The sequence below is a fragment of the Staurois parvus genome, unplaced genomic scaffold, assembly GCF_062004578.1.
Source record: "Staurois parvus isolate SC_StPar_1 unplaced genomic scaffold, SC_StPar_1.0 ptg000019l, whole genome shotgun sequence".
In the NCBI taxonomy this organism is placed as follows: Eukaryota; Metazoa; Chordata; class Amphibia; order Anura; family Ranidae; genus Staurois; species Staurois parvus.
The window spans coordinates 28,407,257-28,428,939 of NW_028317815.1; positions in this window are offsets into that span (position 1 = coordinate 28,407,257).

The following is a 21,683-nucleotide window of genomic DNA, read 5'->3' on the forward strand; positions in this document are numbered from 1 at the left end:
AATTTAGTCAAATAACATCTCACAACTGGGGTAAGTATATGAGCAATTTTTTAAGTCCCAGAAGGATATATGCAAAAGCCGGTATGTGTCCACTGGAGCTCAGGCATCGAGTATCTGATGTGAACGTGGGCTGTCAGCTGAGGATGCCGTAACCACATTGGAATGCACAAAAGACCAGGCCAGAGGCAATATCCAATGGGAACTCGAGGATGAGTCAGGTGACGCATTTCTAAGCTTCCGCTTTTTCTTCAGACTTGCCGTTCACATCAGATCCTCGGTTCCTGAGCTCCAGTGGACATACACCGGCTCCTGCATATATCCTTCTGGGACTCGAAAAATGCCCATATACTTACCCCCCAGTCATGAGTAGTTATTTGCCTAACTTCAATAAACCTGTTTTTGAATACTGCACTTAGGCTGGCGCCCCCTTGTGTTTCTTTTCATTTTTCTATAGAGTATTGTTTTACTCTATGGAGAGCTGCCGCTATATAGTGCTCATTCCATGGACTCTATGGACTTTTTAACATATGTTTTCTGATATTGTATCTTTATGTTATGGTGCTCATTGTCATCTCTCAGCGCCAGTTACATGTGTTGTACTAAAAAATCACTGCTCATGGAATTTAAAAAAGAAATGTTTTCACTGGCATGTATTTCCCAAGATAGTCCCCCCCCCCGTGCTACTTTTTTATGTGCCCTCTCCTAATTGCCCAGAAAGGTGGGCATCTTTAATTTGACAGATTCAGCTCCCACTGATTTTAGTGAGATTTTGGTTCGACATCCAAACTTCTCAGAAGTTTGCCAAACCCCTGCCACACCAAGCCCAGGGAAGTTCAGCTCATCACTATTCAGTCTCAGTAACACCATTACCTGTGGCTTGGCTTGCAATCACCGTAGTCAGCAGTTTTCTACAGGCACGAATACTGCAATTCATGAAGTGTGCTGTGACCAGATGCTGTGATAAAAACAACATTACCGCTGACTGCTTCACTTGGACAGCTAGATTTTTGACCATGGTACTTTAGACTTATGCCCGCAGGAGTTTCTATCGCATGTATTTTTCTATTGGAGATTATTACTTGCTATGCAAAATTAAACAATACATTTAACATTAAATGTGGGAGAGGAAGAACAATTTAGTTTAGACATTTACTAACTTTATAAATTAAACTGTGCACACTGTGTTCCAAAACTGCTTTGAATAATTCATTTTATTGAGTAGCTTTGTAATTGGAAAATTCCCAAATGAGCTAATCTTCACTTTGTTGGGAATGTGTACTGTTTTGCACATATTTTTTCTGTATTTTCATGGTTAAGACTGAAAAATAACATTTGAAGGCATCTTTTTTGTGAAGTAAATATAAAGTATTGTATGTTTCTTTTAAGCTAACAGATTTTGCTGTCAGATCCTTTCATGCATTTATAGGTTTTCAGTAGCCCTTTGATATACAAAAATCCTGATGTTTTCACAGTTCCCTTGCTAAAGCTGTAATTTGCATACAGACAAATAAATCTTTTCGTTCCCCAGCTTCTACTGTCCTGCCTCTTAAAGTTAAAATATGGGCTAAGCAAATATTGTCTAAATAGAAGAACCCTGTGTGTTCATACTTGAATCTTGGTGTCATTTGTATATTTATCTCATATATTTGAAGTGATCTATCATGAAACAGTATATTCACCTTGTCTCTGCGCAGTTTTCTGTAAAAAAAAAGACCAGTTACTGCTGCTCTCTATAATTTTGCATGGTGGCTAGGCTTATATACAATCCTCTGTAGTTTTCTGCAGGCAGCCTGTAGTGAAAGGCCCTGTTGGATTCCACCCACAGATCTGCTCTGTGCACAGGCAGTGTGCGGCACAATGTCAGTTCTACTTTTAAAAAGTGAGTTTGCATAAGCATTTGGTGCACACATTTGTTGTATGTGTTGAGGAACAAATTTAATTCTGAACTCTAGGAACACAGCCACTTTTTAAAATGTTCCAGATTACTATATGTTAAGTCCAACAAGATGCATCATTTAATCTCTTATCTCTTTAATTTACATTTTTCTGAGCGCTGGGACCATAGCTATCACTATACATCCAGAGCTCCCAAGTTGTACCTTCTGGTCTCAGCTTCTGCAACTGCAAAATGAAATGCGGCTGTTCTACCCGCCCCTCCCTTTCTCCTGCCCAGTCAAATAGTGCTTTTTAATATGTGAACTCATTAAAATACGAAGTCTGCGGTGCATGGACAGTGCAGGGAAGGGATGGGCAGAGCTGCTGCTGTGTGAAACTCAAGCCATTACATTATCCATTTAAAGTCTAATTCCACTATTCCTAGAAATAAAACATTTCTTTACCTAGTAATTATATAAATTGCAAGGATTTTGACAACTTTTATTAGAGACACTTACCCCTTTTTTTTGGTCACAACTCAAATGTGCATTCCATTTCCTTCTTGTGTGTTACAATCATAAGATCAGTTCAAGGGTTTTGGTAAAAGATAAACTTCAGGGGAAAGGTGAAAGGCAACCACATGAACTAGAAATTACATTTCAAGAGGGGGTATTTAGCCCTACCATGGACTGAATGCCACCAGATGTGATTTATAGCAGGAAAATTTAAACTGTCCATATACCATGTGATTGCTTTGACCAACCTTTGTTTATTACTGTAATCACTGTGACCAATCACAGTGATCACAGTGGTAAACAAAGAGTACATGAATGCAGCCAAACAGTGTTAGAATTGATTGCTTACAAAATCATCATGACTGTATAAGCAGTCACAGTGTAAAAAAAAACTCAGTCTCCTCCAATGTAGTACAGAACACTATGGTGAAATTGCATTGCTCTGGTGACAGCATGGCATCTTGTAAAAAAATAAATTACATACTGTCAGATCAGTCTCCAGAGAGAATTTAACAGTCAGTGAGAAAGTGTTCCTTATTACTGCCACACCAGTTGCATTGTTTCCCCACCAGTGTAGGTCAGCAACAGTGTCCCCGATTGTTGCCACATCAGTCCAAGTGGAACCAGACCAGTGTAAGTCAGCAATAGTGTTTCCAATTGCCACACTGGGGACCAGTGTCAACTGACCAGTGGAAGTCAGCAACAGTGTTCCTGATCACCACCACACCAGTGCAGTGCTGCCTCTGCCTGCATTTTGTGCTGATCCTGAACTGTTTATTGACAATGTTTCTGCCTGCTGTCTGGAATGATCTTTTGCCTGTTTGCTGACCTTGTCTCTGCCTGCTGCCTGGACAGACCCATCTGCATGTCTGACTGACTGCATTGCCAAGACACCAGTCCCAGACACCCTCTGTTGACAACTGCACTCCTGGAACCACAGGAACTTTTTTGTTCTTCCTTTCTTCAGTCTCCTGTATTTCCTGACCAGTGAATATAGAATTCCTGAGGGCAACCACATACCAGTTGGCAAGGCTTTCTTAGCTTATACGAATGGGGACTGCTATAGGTGACTGTATACTAAGATATCCCCTGACCACTCATACAGAGGTGACCAGTATACTACCCTGGCCTGTTTATTGACCATGTTTTTGCCTGCTGCCTGGACAGATCCTTTGCTTGTTTGCTAAATATGTCTCCGCCTGCAGCCTGAACTGACTCATCTGCACATCTGAATAACTATGTTTCTGTGAGACACCAGACTAGGCTAGGCTTGTTGGCTTATAGGAACGGGGATTACTATAGGTGACACTATGCTAAGCTATATTTCTTGACCAATATAGTACATTGGTTTTGATTTAATTGGTTGATCTGTGATACACAAGGTGCAATGTCCTGTACGTAATCAGTCCAAACAATGAGTATTAGAATGTCTTTTGCATGTAGATCTAAGTATGCTCATGCTGTGTGTGAGAAATATCTTATTAATTTGATAACTTTGTGTAAAAAAAAAAAAATTATTATTTTTCCAAAAGGTGTTTACTCTCCAAAATATGGTCATTTTGTGGATGTTTCTACTGTCCTGGTGCTCCAGGGCCTCAAAAATTGTAACACCTTGTCAGGAAATAAGATAATTTATGTCCCTAGAAAGCCTAAAGGTGCTCCTTGGATTTTGGGCCTCTCTATGTGATTAGGCTGTGAAAACATCTCACACATGTGGTATCACATGTAGCAAAATGTGTTTTGGGGTGTAATTCTAAGTATGCCTATGCTGTGTGTTGGAAATATTTTATTATTGACAGCTTAGTGCAAAAAATAAGATTTTCATTTTTCATTTTGTGACAAAGAAAGAAGTCTTTAAAAGACTCACTATGCCTCATAGAAAATACCTAGGGGTGTTTTATTTCCAAAATGTGCTCATTCTGTGAGTGTTTCTATTGTCCTGGTACTCCAGGGCCTCCAAAAAACTGATGGGTAGTCAGGAAATTAGATATGTAATTTATGCTTTTAGAACTCCTGAAGGTGTTCTTTGGATGTTCACCCCCTCTATGTAGCTAGGCTATTAAAAAAGTCTCACACATGTGGTATCGCCATACTCAGGAGTATGTGTTTTGGGGTGTAATTATACAATTTCCTATGCTGTGTTTTAGAACTATCTTATTAATTGACAACATGTGGAATAAAATACATTTTTATTTTCTTTCCAGCATTTTCCAAAAACTTGTGGCAAAAAATAACATTTTCAAAAAAGTCACTATGCCTTTCAGAAAATACATTGGGGTGTTTGCTTTCCAAAATGTGGTAACTTTGTGGGTATTTCTCTTGTCCTGATAGTCAAAAAATTAGATATATAAACAGTACCATCATAGATTAGTGCAAGTTGTTAGGTAAATTTAATTGGCTCCTCTGTAATCAATGGAGAGGGGTTGCTTGTTCAGGCCTGCTCAGTGCCTCACAGGCGTCTGCTCTGATTGCTTCTTCTTGTATTCTAGAGGACTCTATCACTATAGCGGGAGGAAGAACATTATGTATAAATAAATATTTACGGGGAGTCTAGCCAATCCCTAGGGGGGTACCCAGTAGGTGGCTGGAGAGCACATAAATAGGCAGAGGCTTGAGGCAAAGGAGAAAGTTTTTGGGTCCAGTCCTTCTGGAGGAGACCTGAGTTCAGGGGCAGGATTACCTGAGGTGCCATCTATTAAACATCAAGGTCCTAGCTGAAGTTTTAGCTTGGGGACCTATTGGGAAAGCCTAGTCCCTAGTCTATTTGGATTTAGAGAAGCTCACTGGAGACTGGCAGGAGGAAGTTGGGGAAAGGTGTCCAACTGTCCTATGGTGGTGTGAGTCTCACACATGTGGTATCCCCATAGTCAGAAGTCCTAGCAAAATGTGTTTTTAGGTATAACTGTTACTATGCCCATTTTGTGTGAGAGAAACAAATGTTTAAAATGACAACTTTGTGAAAAAAAATATATTGTGACAAAAAAATTACAAATTCCACTTTCCAAAACAGTGTTATTTGGGGGGTATTTGTTCTGGCTTAGCATTGTAGGGCCTCAGGAAATAAGATAGGCAGTCAGCACATCAAGATGGATCAATTTAAAATATATTTGTATATATTTACAGCGTATATATATATATATATATATATACAGTATATATAAAATGCCTATTCTATGACAGCAAATAATCCTGGCAAACTACTGTATTTCCAATAGTAAAGGTAAGTGACACTTTACAAGAGAACGTGCCCCAGGGCTTTGGTGAGCAAAGTGCAAATTCCTTTGTGAATTGAACAGCCTATTTATCTTTAGTTAATCAAAACCAATGTGTAGGAACAACCCACACACTGCAGGTATGATTACATCAATATACCTTTCCAAAATTTCCACCACTTTTTCACACTACTCCCACTTACCTTCTCAAATGGGAGGAAAAATTAGGCCATGCTTTAATACCAGAGGACTAAGAGGACATGTTTGACTGCTATGACAATGTTTTTGCCTCCAAACCAAACTGTAAACTCACAATGTTTTGGTACTTTGGTTTGGCCCGTAAAGCCAAAAATGGCCAGGTCAGGAAGGGGGGGGGGTAAATCCTCTGGATGGCAAGTGGTTAACACTGTGAGGGTTGCTTACCAAAGGTCAGTTTTTATTTATTTATGTAAAGCCTTTATATTGCTGTAACTTCTTAAAAAGTGTTAGCTGAAGTCCAGCTTCAGTTTGTCAGTCAAGTCCATTTAAATGTGCTTGTCTAACACTACCCTCCCCTCAGGCTGACAATGATGCTGTCCAAAGGTGTCTCCATTGCTCCTCCATTTAGAGTAGAGACATCTTAAGGCTTCATTCACATTGGTGCAGTGTTAGGCATTCAAGGATATTATGCATATAATAACCAGGATGACCAGAACAACTGAAGGCAACAAGTCTGCTCACCGATAGTGAGGTGCAAAGGAGATCTGTGACTAGTAACAGCATGATTCAAAACCATGTTCCTTTGCATCTGTTGTCAGCTCTTCTACATCAGAAAAATCTCCTAGGGGGCTTCCCATAACACTCTCATAACACCATAGCCACATGGGCTGCTTCTGGCTATAGTTACACCACTGGTGTCAACTTTGTGTCACATATATTGCAATGCAACTACACTGTAACTGCAAAAGTCAAATATCTCAGCTGCATCAAATGAAAAATTAGTGCAGGGGTCGAAACAAACAAAATAAAAAACTGCATTACTCTCAAATAGTGAATACCTTATACAATACCAATGACAGAATACAAAATTATATGTGTGCTATGCCATATATTTGACAAACACATAGGGTGCAGAATATGAAAAAGAAAAATACTTAAAAACTTGTGAACAGCTCTGTGTAATTCAATCTGTAAAATAAAGTGTATACAAATAAATTTCCTGCAGCGATACCTGCATACAATGTGACAAATGTCCACGTCACACTCATGCAAGCATTAATAGTAAAAAAAATCTTAAAATCGCTGCACACTCTTCTCAGTGATCCCCACCACAGCAAGTGCTGCTATAGATGGACCCTCACCTTCACAGGTGGACCCCTATATTATAAGGAGGTAATAAGTGCACAAAGTAATATGCTGGTAATTGGCATAAATCCACAATATCATCAGCAGTCATCTCCTTCAGGCATGATAGAATTATGGATTTATGCATTTTTTTTTATTTGTTGAGCGCATTCGTTTTTCATTTTATATTGGTAGTGTGCAAATCACATTTAGTGCTGGCAACCTTTGGGAAACAGTGTCATGGTTTTTAGAAATTTTGTAATTTTAGTGGCAGTGCAGGGTTGCAATTGGTTTATTATCTCAGCTGCATATTATTACTATTACTTTTGTGACCTCCATTTTCTTTCTCCATGTATTGTAGGCAAGTTCCCCCATTTGATTTGGTGAAATGAGGGAAAGAGACTCCCTCCTATGCCCCAATACAATGTACTTTGTCTAAGAAAAAAAAAACTAGTCCTTGTCAAATTGGTTCGTTTGTATATAAGCAATATTTTTCTTTGAGAAGTGGTACTACATTATGTATTCCAAAGATTCCATAACATGCTTTTGTTAATATGTTCAAATTTGTCAAAGATCAGCAAAGGAAAAGGGTCTTCAATTGCCCAGAATTGTCTGTAAAATTATGAAACGTACTACTATGTAATGACTATATACAATATAATGATGAAAGGGATTGCCTTTATGTTATATAACACTAGAGGGCACCAACACTCTTCCATTTCTTTCCTGTTTTTCAAAGAATATAGTGTATTTTCAGTTCATGCACATTACTGGAACATCTACCACATAGATTTTTAATGCTACTTTCAGATTTTTATATCTATTCTGCAAGAGCTGAGAGTTTTATTTCATATTTGTAAAACAGAATTGTAAAATCTCATCTATATTGAGAAGTGCTTAGTATATCTGCTGAATGACTATTGCAATAAGATCAGTTATCCATTTAAAGAGTTTTTATTTAACCTGCTTTGAATAGACTTATAAGCTGGTCATACTTGACCAAATGTATGACAAAAATGAAGATTTAGTAAAAAATTCCAAGAAAATGTATTCACATTATTACATATAAAGGAATGATAGGAGTATGGTTTGTGACAGTTTTATGTGACTCCTCTAGTTTTGTGGTGGTGTTGTTTTTAATCATTAAAGTGTTACTAAACCCAGGTCCCTGCATTCACTCTATCTGGTCTCCCACAGTACACAGAACATGGAAATGCAATTATTTTAATAAATATAAACTGCTAAATACCTTTTCTCATCAGCAGTTAGAGCAGCCTTGTGACTTCTATCAGTGTTCAGCAGAGCACTGGTTAAAGCTTATAGGAGGAGTTTTCTTTCTGCTCTAGGAGGATGCAGAACCCCTGACCTCTTTCTGAACAGTGATAATTGGCTCTGTGCTGACCACATGCACTCTCCCAAGAAAAAAAAAAACCTCTCTAGCAATACACACCAAACTGATCATGTGCAGAATGTCTCCAGACGATATGTCTTATCAGGGGATCAGAGGGGGACACTGGAAGAAAGGGAGGATCGGATAAGTCAGGATCAAACAGCCTTTTTACTCAATGCAAAGGATTAACCCCTTAGGTTCCACAGTGAGTATATCAAGAGGCATAACCCCCCTGCCTGGGATTGGTCAGACTCCCATAAATATGCAGATAAGCTCCTCCTAACTACCACCTACTGACGTCTAGACTCTTCTCCAAGCTTCTAGAGCAGGGAAGGCACCAATGGACTGACCTGTAGAGCCTTCCAGCCTGGCCTGAAGTAAGCCCTCTGTATCACACCCAGGCTCCTAACAAGCCTCTATACTAAATAAACTATCTACACTAGAGAGCGCTACAGAATGAACAAGCAGCACTGATTAATTATTCATAATAATGAAAAATCATTTAGCTTAGAGAGGTGGTGAGGCTCTGTGCTGGCTTTATCTCCCTAGGGGAACACCCATAATTTTGATGTCCAAAGGGGGTGGAGCTACAGCCCACATTTTGAGGCCTTTTTATGGGAAAATAGGGACACCAATCAGAATGGGAGAAAGTGCTGTATTAAACAGAAGCAAATCAATACATTCTGGGTGGCTGGTCCAGTATAAGTATGGTGTTAAAAAAAAATGAGTGTTATTTATTCTTGTTCTTGGTCATGGGCTCTGAGAGTTTTGAACCTAGCAGGGTTAGCAGAAGAGTCGGTCAATTGCTATCTTTAGAAGGAAGTCAACAACTGCAGCTCTATATTTTTTAAAGTATAACTAAAGGGAAAATGTTTTTTTTAGTTTTGGATAGAGTAGAGAGAGATTAGAACACCTGTCAGATTTTATTGCTGTCTGTGTCCCAGTTAAGGAGATTCCCTCTCTCTATTTCTCCTATTTACCATTATTATTGAAAGTGAAAGTAAAAGAAAATCACAAATTTTGGGTTGTCCCCAGAAAAGTAAAAAAGGGAAAATCTTCCAATGGGGACATTAGTTCATTTTGGACAGTTCCCTTACTCTACCCAAAATAAAAAAAAAGTTTTTCCTATAGTTCTACTTTAAGACAAGTTTCTGTGAGAAAATACCACATTTCTATTTTCCTCTATTTTGTTCACTACTCCATTTTGACTCTATGCTTAGATTAGGCCAACCCATAATAGTTGTTTACTGAGACTGATACTTACTTCATGATTAGATCATTAACCTTTATAGATAGATACACCACCACCTACTGAACTTTGATCACCTTATCACATCTCATAAAACTGTACCTGAAACCACTAGCTTTGCAAGATGCTTATGATTGATAATAATTGATTATTGTATGACATAGGCATTAGATGTATTTCTGTCTAGCTATTAGGCTCCATGCACACTGGGTGTTTTGATAACGCTGGTAACATTAGCTGTGTAAAGTTGTGTTAAAAGCGTGAGTTTTTCAGAAAGTTTTAGCATTTTTGCATTAGCGTTTAGCAGAGTTTTTTCTTGTTTGCTTTTTTTACCAAAAAAAAAGATTTTTTTTGCTCCATAAAACTTCCAAAAACATCAGTTTACCGTGAATTACCGCATTAGAGAGTTTTTCCAGCTAAAAAATCCACTAGAAACCCACTAGTTGTTTTTTTTCCAGCCAAAAAATCTCCCCTGCCAAAAAACGCTGATTACAGTTTATGTGTGCATGGATACATAGGATAACATGCTGGGGAGTTTACTGGCTGTAAAAAAAACATCAAAAGCCAAAAATAGCAGCTGTAAAAACATCCAGTGTGCATGAGTACGTAAACTGTGATTGGTTGAGCTATGATCACATGATGAAATTGTACTGTGAACAAGAATATATGCAATGTCCTGACTGAATATGACTTGAGTAATTGACAAACCTTGACTTGGTGTGGTCATTGCTCCCAGACGCATCTGATGGGATTCTGGTAACATGGTGATTTATTTAACTGCAATTGCCTAAAGAGCTACTATCCAAATATCAAGATTGGGTGATCTTTCAGATGATGTCAGAAGTGGGATTCGAACCCTCGCCTTAAGTGTTCTTTAAAGTTCATCTTTCAACAAAAAATAAAAAATGCACATTTTGTTGCAGGTAAAAAAATGTACATTTATTATTTTTTTGTAGTTGCATCCTGTAAAGCATTGCACCCACGATCAACAGATTGCTGATGCTATGCAGGTCTCCTTCAGACCTGTCAGTGTATCTGCTTGCTTGTATATCCCGTATAGGCAATTCATTACTTACTGACTGGAAGAATCAATGAACTACCACAGTGCTCACAGTGCCATAGTAGTTCATTGAGAACTACAAGCCAACAGCCACTAAGGCTTCCGGGACTTGTAGTCCATTCATTCACAGAACACTGTAAATGAATGATGCGGCCATGTGGGCAGAGCTTTGCACAGCCAAGCTGTTTTTAAAAAGTGACAGCTAGTATGGGGGAACTTCTCCCTGTACTGCTGTCACAGAGAGCGAGAATGATCAGCGGCTGCAGAATTGAGAACATGTTAAGTGTCCCTACCCTAAAAATGGGTGGAACATGTAAGTTGTTCCCAAAGGTGAACTTTAATGTGTGCCATGTATCCTGAATTCTTTTATTACAAGTCTTGTCAGCTTTTTTGGTCTTACAATCCCAAAGTAATTCCAAGGCATCATTGTGAAATATTGTATATACATTTTCTGTAATTTTACATGCAACCAGAAGATGGCGTTTTCCATTCATCTTAATACTTTCCAGTTTCTCATTACTGCCTGTTGAAAATAGGCCAGTTGTTTAGCTTAGGCTGCAATATACACACAAAACTAGAGGAGTCAGAGCAGTGAGTCATCCCCAAAGTTTATGTGTACATTGAAAATAATATAAAACATTATTTAACAAAACCTATTTCCCTAAAGTGTACCTGTGCTAACACAGTGGACAGTAGTGTTTTTAAATATTCTCAACAAGTAGTTAGGGAACGCATCCCTGACCTCTCTATTAGAAATGAGCTGAGCTGAACTGCCCTGCGCGCAATTCCACAAACTTCAAAGAGGTTCGAATGCCAAACCTGAATCCTATTGTAGTCTATGGTAGCCAAATTTGTGAAATAGAAAAATGCCCATTTTCTGGACTAATAGGCTTAGGTGGTGTCATAAATAGCATGGTGGGCTCTATCCTGGGGAACATGTACCATTAAAAAAATAAATAAATAAAATACTTCTGCAGCCAGCAGAAGTGAAGTTTTAGCATTGATATCTACAAAGAAATAAAGTTGCAGGCAAATAACTTTGAAAAAGAAAACAACAACATATAAATCCCTCCAAGGATCTGCTATGTATTTTGGGATACAATGGGGGGGGGGGGGGGGGGGGGTTCAGTGAGCTGGGGGTTTTTTTCTGTTAAGAATCTGGCAGTATATGTCATTTGCTGGCAATTTGAAGGGTAACTCCACTTTTGTGGGACAAAATAGCAAGTAAATAATAATATAGTATACTGTACAATTGCGACACAAGTAATATTGTAATTTAATGCTATTAAAATTTCCTTTCCTTTTCATTCTGCGGATCTGTCATTTTCGGTAAAATGCAGTTCAATATGGCTACCTGGAGGCATGGTGTGCACAAATGGTGTACAGAACACCCTCCAGAAATGTCATTTTCTGCTTGTGTGATTTGCTCACTGATTTTCCAAGAAGTTTGTTAAAATCCTTGCAATATTCATTGATGACCTAGAAAGGATTCTTTAATTTTCTCAACAAAAGTGAAGCTACTCTTTAAACTGTTTAAACAAAGTGTGAGGTTCCCCAAACATCCATACCAGAACCCTAATTGAAGCATGCAGGCTGGCTGGGCAGGGAAATGGAAGCATTCCAGGACACATACCCTCAACAAGGGGGAGTGCCATAACACCTTATCCCCATGTTGATGAGGACAATGGCCCTTGCCTCACAACCTATGAACTGTGGTTGTGAGGATCAGAGGAAGGGGATTATTTGAAGCCCATGTCCTGAATCCGTCTGTGTGTGGTGGCTCTTGATGCACTGACTCCAGTCTCAGTCCACTCCCTGTGAAAGTCCCCAACACTTTTGAATGGCCTTTTCCTGACAATCCTCTCCAGGCTGCAGTCATCCCTGCTGCTTGTGCACCTTTTTCTTCCACACTTTTCCCTTCCACATAACTTTGTATTAATGTGCTTTGATACAGCACTTTGGGAACATCCAACTTCTTTTGCAATTACCTTTTTAAGGCTTTCCCTCCTTATAGAGGGTGTCAATGATGGTTTTCTGCACAACTCTCAGGTCAGCAGTCTTTCCCATGATTGTGATTCCTACTGAACCAGACTGAGAGACCATTTAAAGGCTCAGGAACCCTTTGCAGGTGTTATGGCTTAATTAGCTGATTAGAGTGGGACACTTTGAGCCTAGAATATTGCACTTTTTCACAATATTCTAATTTTCTGAGATTGTGGATTTTGGGGTTTTCATGAGCTGTAAGCCATAATCATCACAATTATTTCAAATCACGGCTTGAACTATCTTGCTTTGCATGTATGACTATATCTCATATATTAGTTTCACCTTTTAGGTTGCATTACTGAAATAAATGAACTTTTGCACGATATTCTAATTTTTCAAGTTTCACCTGTAATTAATGTCAGTGGAAAAAAATAAGGTCCAAATTATTGGTGTCAGTGAGATAATATAAATTTCATAGTTTGTGTCAGTGGAATAAAATTATACCCAAATCAACATCAATGGGAGCAAAATAACCCCAAAGCATTGACATCAATGGAAGCAAAATTATACTCAAATTGATGTTACCAGTGAAAGCAAAATTATCCCTGAATTGTTGGTGTCAGAGGGAGTAAAATGAATTCCAAACCATTCATGTCAATAGGAGTAAAAATAACAAATGGTGTTTGGGGGTTACTTCAGAGGTCTGAAGGAGAAGCGGAAGCTTCGAAAAGCATTACCTCCCACTTTTATGTCATCATTACCTCCCTGTTGATGTCACATACGGTCCAGTGCCATCTTGCCTTCCACACTGGCCATCACGGCGGACAGCCGCACTTGGATGTTCCAGTCCCACAGCCCAGCCATGCCTGGAAGCAGGAACCTCTAGGGGAGATATCCAGATGACCTATAGACATACCTGTCTCTTTCACCTCTTAGTGAGTAGCTAATTGTATGTGTTTCAATAAATCGGATCATTTTATGCTGCACTTAGTCTGGCGCCCCTTTGTTCCCTTTTATACTTACAAAGTTACAGCTTTGCTCTCAAGGCTTCTGCCATGGATGCTGCTTAGTGTTCATTTTGGACTTTATACGGACTTTTATCTATTATAACTAACACTCCTCCAGCACTGATCGTATACCATATATACTGCCTCTGCTGATGCCTGGGCTATATTTTGATTTCCAGACAGGTGATTACTCCCCCAAACTGTAAACTTCAGTGCCAGATGTTGGGATGCCAAAGTCTACGTTTTTTGATCCTGTCGAACAGTTTGCAGGAAGCAGACATAGTGGGGCAGTGTCTAGAATCCAAGGATTGTCCTACAGGATTCTGAAAACTTGGCAACTATTAGTCAGCAATGGCAGCATGTACAGATTTCCACACAGCCAATATAGGTCAAGAGTGACATGACTGCCAGACTGGGAATACAGTCACCTGCACATCATGCTGGCTATTGTCAGCAATGCTGTACCATAAATAATTAATTGCACAGTTTGTTTGTTTTTGTTGGTGAGTGCACTGGGTCTATGTAACTTTATGCCATACTATAATTTACCTTTTTTAGCCTCATCCTCAGTGTTCGTTTGCGACTATTAGTGTGTATCACTAAGCCTAAAAAGTTGATTGTAGTTCTAGGGAAGCAGCACAAGATATCTGGTCGGGGGGGGGGGGGGGCAGAAAATATAAGTCCTACCTTGAATTACAGTGTCCATCCATCTCTCAGTAGATTGTTATTTTAAAGCATATTTGTATGGTTATTTTTCCGGAATCAACTCAAGGGTAAGGGTTCTGGGAATGCAAAGTCTTTTTAAATTGTGGAACTCAAAACTAAACCATCCGGCACTCTAACATCAGGGCACAGCTGGTGCAAGAGCCTCACCTGGCTATCTATTACCCCAGCCATCCCCTGCGCTTTGCAGGACTGGACTGTCAAAATGACAGCTCATCTGTGCTGTGTACACTGGGATAGCAGCTATCCCAGTGTAATCATCAGGCCTTCTGTGTCTGTTTGACAGCTGCCTCCAGTCAGGAGCTCAGTTCAGGAGCTCCTTACAAAAAAAAAAAAAGAGTGCAGAGGACCAGATGTCAATTTGACAATGAAGCTCAACTGATTATACTTAGAGATAATCTCCCATTGTAAACTGGAGTGGTTAGCTGTCAATGTGCCAGCCTACTTCTCATGATTCTTTTTAGGAACCATTGCTATTATTGTACCTTTTAATGATAAATTAGTGTTCTGTTTAAATGTTAAAATTTTGCATGGAGCTCCAGACCAAGGAAGATTGATAGTTATTTTGTATTTCTTCCATTTGCGAATAATCACTTCAACAGTTGTCTCCTCACCAAGCTTCCTGTTGATGGTCTTGTAGTGCATTCCAGCCCTGTGCAAGTCTACAATCTTGTCCCTGATGTCGTTTAATAGCTCTTCGGTCTTGCCCATGTTGATGGTGAGGTTTAAATGGGAAAAAAGAGATTCCGTGGATAGGTATCTTTTATACACATGAGTTGTGGTTAGGAGCACCTTTTTAAATTTACATGACTTATCTGTATACCACATGAGTACATAGCCAGTCTGTAAGAGCCAGAATTACTGTTTGTTGGTAGGGGACCAAAAACTGTAACTCAATTTATAACATTTTGTATCATGTGTTATTCTGGATTTTTGGTTGATATTCTGTTTCTATAATTTAAAATACACCTATGATAAAAATTATAGACCCTTCATTTCTTTGTAAGTGGGCAAACTCACAAAATCTGCAGGGGATCAAATAATTATCTCCCCACTGTGCATATATATTTTTTTTTTATCCCTCATTAACCCTAATTGCTTCCTCAGTTCACATACTACTATTTCTTGTTTTCCTTTATATGCCAACTTTAAAATGATCTTTTGTTTTTGGTATGCTCCACCTGGCAGGTGACGTGGGCTCACCCGAGTAGCAGATTCTAAGTGACAGTTGGTCTTCACCAGAGCTCCTGATGGTGGAGATGGTCCAGAAACATCTGGCCTTGGTTTTCTTCACTACACACTGTCTCTAGGTTGTGACCCTCAAGATTTCCACACCAAAGTACTGTAACATCCCCTCTGCTTCCCGCCCTTCCCTGTCAATACACTCCTTAAAGTCTAAATTCAGACAGAGTTCTGTTGATAAATGAACTACATGTCCTGTCTGCCCCTGCAGCATATGGCTTGTAGTTGGTTTGTGCCCTTGTTGTTCATTGATTCTTCTTGCTGGGGTATCAACAGCAACCAGGGTATTCAGATGACTGGGAACAGGGGTGATAGGAAAATATGGAAATTAAGGTACTCTAGTGACCCAGAGACATAATGGGAAGGGGAAAAGTCTCTTGGGTAACAGGGCGAGACTTGTTACTGGATCAATCAACAAGCCAGATGGGAAGTGCATGGGTCTTAGGTTTGCAGAGGCAGTCTTAACGGATGAGTAAGGGTCACTTCAAAAATACAGTACACACACCTGAATGTATTATGGCTTTGCCTATAGTGGTCCTTTCTGATCCCTTCAGAGAGAGAGAAAGATATTCACTTAGGAGTGGATTTACTAAAGGCAAGCAGACTGCGTACGTTGCAAGTGTAGTTGCGCTAATTTTTTTTAGTTTTTTCAATTTTCTATGCACCAGACTAGGTATTCTTTACAAGTGAAACTTTACCACATTTACTATGCTCTGAGAAAAATAGGTGTAGCAGCAATTGCAAAGTGGACAGTCTATTTGGCTTTAGTAAATCCACCCCAATTTGTATGAGAATCCATCATGGTTTTAAACCATGGTTGAAAAATGCTTGTTTCGCAGGCTGACTGGTAAGTGTTGCTGGAACCCCTTTTTTTTGGCTGTGATGTGCATTGCCCTTCCATGTGCACCTTACTGGTAAGGATGGTTATAGGTTGGAACGATTTCCATTTTTGTGTAGTTGGCTAATTTGGACACAGGGATGCACTGGATGCCTTTGCTGTCATTTTGTATAGCTGGGCATCACGTGTATCCCTGTACCTTTAAGGAGGGATTGGGTCCTCCAGGCACACCTGCCCTTAACCTATCCATTTATGTGCTCCTACTATGGAGGCTTTGAAAATTTTAGTTAGGTCCACAGTATACAGGGAACCCTTGACGTGGGACTGTGGCTTACGCATGTATTTGCAAATGTATACAAACAAAACCCTCTGTTTTTAACACAAATTGTTAGATAGGGCCAAACTAGTTGTTTCGCAGGCTGGATGGTAAGTGTTGCTGGGAAATCCTTTTTTTGTCTGTGATGTGCATTGCCCTTCCATGTTCACCTTACTGCTAAGGCTGGTTATAGGTTGGGACAGTTGCCATTTTTGTGTTGATGAGTTATAGGTTACCATGGTTCCAGATAGCAAAAAAAATGGATAAACAAATTTAGGCATTTTTCACTGCTCTCATTGTTATGAAAAAAATCATACTAGTTTAACTATAATAAAACACCTTATCCCACTACATTTGGTTTCCAATGGACTAAAAGGTTGTAATCTTAAAACCAATGGACATGTAGCTGTGCAAGCTTCATCCTTCTTAACTTGTGAAGAGAGGACTGAGCTGTGGCATACTGTATTGGCCTAAGATACCAGGAAAACTTGTTTTGGCACTGTTGGAAATTGTCTGCCTTGCCTTTCTCTTCCTTAGTATGTACAGTAATTTTATGAACAAAAGATTATACTTTTTGATATTTGTCATGGCTCAGATCTTAAATAACCAGATAACCTTGATCACTTAAAGTACATCCAGAAAGTGATCACAGCACTTAACTTTTGCCACATTTTGTTATGTTACAGCCTTATTCCAAAATGGATTGAATTAATTTTTTTCCTCAACATTCTACAAACAATACCCCATAATGACAGTGTGAAAGAAGTTCATTCTGAAATCTTTGCAATTTATTGAAAATAAAAAACGAAAAAAAAAACACATTTACGTAAGTATTCACAGCCTTTGCCATGACACTCAAAATTGAGCTTTGGTGCATCCTGTTCCCACTAATCATCCTTGAGATGTTTCCACAACTTGATTGGAGTCTACCTATGGGGAATTCAGTTGATTGGACATGATTAGGAAAGGCATAAACCTGTCTATTTAAGGTCCCACAGTTAACAGTGCATTTCAGAACACAAACCAAGCCATAAAGTCCAAGGAATTGTCTGTAGACCTCAGAGACAGGATTGTATCAAGGCACAGATCTGGGGAAGGGTACAGAAAATGTTCTGTAGCACTGAAGGTCCCAATGAGCACAGTGGCCTCCATCATCTGTAAATGGAAGATGTTTGGAACCACCAGGAATCTTCCTAGAGCGGGCCACCCAGCCAAAATGAGCGATCGAGGGAGAAGGACCTTAGCCAGGGAGGTAACCAAGCACCCAATGGTCACTCTGAAAGAGCTCCAGCGTTTCTCTGTGGAGAGAGGAGAACCTTCCAGAAGAACAACCATCTCTTCAGCACTCCACCGATCAGGTTTGTATGGTAGAGTGGCCAGACGGAAGCCACTTCTCAGTAAAAGGCAAATGGCAGCCCTCCTGAGTGATGCTCAGACCATGAGAAACAAAACCCTCTGCTCTGATGAAACAAAGATTGAACTCTTTGGACTGAATGCCAAGCATTATGTCAGGAGGAAACCAGGCACCACTCACCACCTGGCCAATACTATCCCTACAGTGAAGCATGGTGGTGGCAGCATCATGCTGTGGTGATGTTTTTCAGCAGCAGAAACTAGGAAACTAGTAAGGATCGAAGGAAAGATTAATGCAGCAATGTACAGAGACATCCTTTTTGAAAGCTTGTTCCAGAGTGCTCTGGACCTTAGACTGGGGCGATGGTTCATCTTTCAACAGGGCAACAACCCCAAGCACACAGCCCACATAACAAAGGAGTGGCTACGGGTCAACTCTGTGAATGTCCTGGAGTGGCCCAGCCAGAGCCCAGACTTGAACCCGATTGAACATCTCTGGAGAGATCTGAAAATGGCTGTGCACCAATGCTCCCCATCCAATCTGATGTAGCTTGAGAGGTACTGCAAGAAGAATGGGAGAAATTGCCCAAAAATAGGTGTGCCAAGCTTGTAGCATCATACTCAAAACAACTCGAGGTTGTAATTGGTGCTAAAGGTGCTTCAACAAAGTATTGAGCAAAGGCTGTGAATACTTATGTACATGTGTTTTTTTTTTATTTTTTAATAAATTGCAAAGATTTCAAAACGAACTTCTTTCACGTTGTCATTATGGGGTGTTGTTTATAGAATGTTGAGGAAAAAAATTAATTGAATCCATTTTGGAATAAGGCTGTAACATAACAAATGGTGGCAAAAGTTAAGCACTGTGAATACTTTCTGGATGCACTGTATGCTGCTTTTCTTCTTTAAAGTCATTTGAATTATGTCTTCTCCAAGGTATCAAAATAGTTTTCTTAAATGTAAAGCTTAACTAAACTATTCTAATATTTTCAGATTAAGCATTAAAAAAATCCCAAGATTTGTCCAGGTGATGAAAATGACCATACCATTGCATTTTAAAACATTTGCATATATTCATGTATGGTCCAGTCAAGGAAACCTTCAAAAATTATATAGCTAACACAGAACATAAAACAAAATGAAATTGTGAAAAAAGAAATAAAATATGGGATTAAATAGCCTTAAAACATTCTCTGGAATCACTCCTTTCTTCTCCACAGGCAGTTTGTAGCAATTATCCAATTGTTATAGACAATAACACTTAAAAGGTTACAGAAAAGGATTGGTCAAAGTGCTGATGCATGAATACTGCAGGTGGACAAAAATAATAAATTGTTAATCTTTAGGGTCTAGCTTATATTTTAAAAGGCAAAATGTTACATCTGATGTTGGCCTGAAAAACTATTGGAATATTAGTTTTGATAGCTGAGAACTGTTACTGTAATAATGTCTATCAGTGGGGTGCATGGCCACTACAGAGCAATAAAAAACACAAATATTTAATATTATCATTACCAAGGTTCAGGACACATTTGTCAGGCATGAGGAATTATGTAGCTGCAACATGAAAAAATAGAAACCTACTAGAGGCCTGATATTTTCATTTTCCCCACTTTTAAATAATGAAATGCATTATAACAATAGATCAGTTGGCATACCGGCAGTTGTAGCAGTTTTTCCCAATCATCAAGACATTAAAGATTGGATTTCATACAATATGTACATATGACTAAACATGCAGCATCACTGTATCTCAAAGATGAGCGGATAAAACAATGTTATGATACACTTAAAAGCACCAAGAAGAATATTTTTTCATTACTGAGAAAAGTGCAAACTGTGAAACTTGGAAAAGTAAGTTTCTCTCTCCCTCTGTGTCTCCCAACAATCAGTGCTTTGTTCATGCATAGAAGTATTGTCCTTTATGACCTTGCCATAAGCACAGTCACTGCCATATGACAAGCTGGAAATGCACGCATATAATCACAGTCTGTTTCGTGTCTGAAGTTTACTCTTTGAGAAAGAAACACAGTTTTGCATATTTAAAATTCATATTTTTTTATAGTGATACATGGATGAGCATTGAAACAAAAATAACATTTTTATCCACAGACATCTGATTTGAGGTTTGTTAATTTTTTTTTTCATTGCTTCTTAATCTGATCAGAAGTCCATAACAAAAACTGTCATATACTATGCTATGTATGGTATGTTTAGGGTATATAGCAAACTTTCAGGCCCTCTGATCACCATTTTAAGCCTCATCACTGTTACAGATTTTTTTTCATGGATTGAGAACTTTTGTCTAAGCTATCATAGAAAAGTACCTCTTAATATGAACATGCAGATACATGGAATATGCATTTTTACATATGCATTTTTTATTGCTAAAACCACCCATTGCAGTTCTCAAAGTTGGCACAGCACAGGTCCATGTGGCAAGAGGTTACAGTCACCGTTACCAAACATCCCAGCTCGGGGATGTAGGTGAGCGGATATTCCACCTAGCCAATCCAGTGGTTTACCTCTAATTCTGGATGTGTTTCTTACTTTTAAATAATGAATTATCATGGAATGAATCTATGCCACTGTGAGGCACATTGCAGGCCTCATAAGGGTATAGATTAACTAGTGTGTTACTAGCAGCCAAGGGCAAGTGGCTCCCATCCATCCGGGCTTTTTAGTGCTTGGACTTTCTGTTTGAAGAGGTTACAGTCCTACCTACATGTATCATGAACAGACTTTCACTGCAATGGATAATGTGCGGTTGAATTTTAGAGTAAAATGAGTGAACTCTCCTAATTTTAGGACAGTTGCAATTTTTCTCGAAAATCATTTACTGGTTTCCTGATGCTGTTCCTTAAAATACAGATGCATCTTTGTATTAAAAACCTTGTATGTGCTCCCCAACCCCCTTATCTATTATAAACAAATCAGAACTCAGATGTACAGTGGCTTGGTCCCCCTTTAGACTGCCTGGTCCTCTAGTTACATATACAGTTACATAGTTAGTCTGGTTGAAAAAAAAGACACAAGTCCATCTAGTTCAACCAATAAAAGGAAAAAAAATATCCAATCCTATATACACAATCCTATACCCACAGTTGATCCAGAGGAAAGCAAAAAACCTTGATAAAGCTTGATCTAATTTGTTCCATCAGGGGAAAAAAATCTTTCCTGATCCCCCAAGAGACAATCTGATATTTCCTGGATCAGCTTTACCTATAAATATTAGTACCTAGTTATATTGTGTACATTTAGGAAAGAATCCAGGCCTTTTTTAAAACAATGGCCAGAACCAGCTCTTGAGGGAGTCTATTCCACATTGTCACCACTGTGAAGAAGCCTTTCCATATTTTGAGGTTAAATCTCTTTTCCTCCAGACAGAAAGAGTGTCCCCTTGTCCTCTGTGATGACCTTAAAGTGAAAAAGTCCACACCAGGTTCACTATATGGACCACCTATGTATTTATATACGTTGATCATATCCCCCTTAATCTCCTCTTCTCAAGAGAGAATAAATTCAGTTCCTCTAATCTTTCCTCATAGCTGAGCTCCTCCATGTCGCCTTATCAGTTTGGCTGCCATCTTCTGC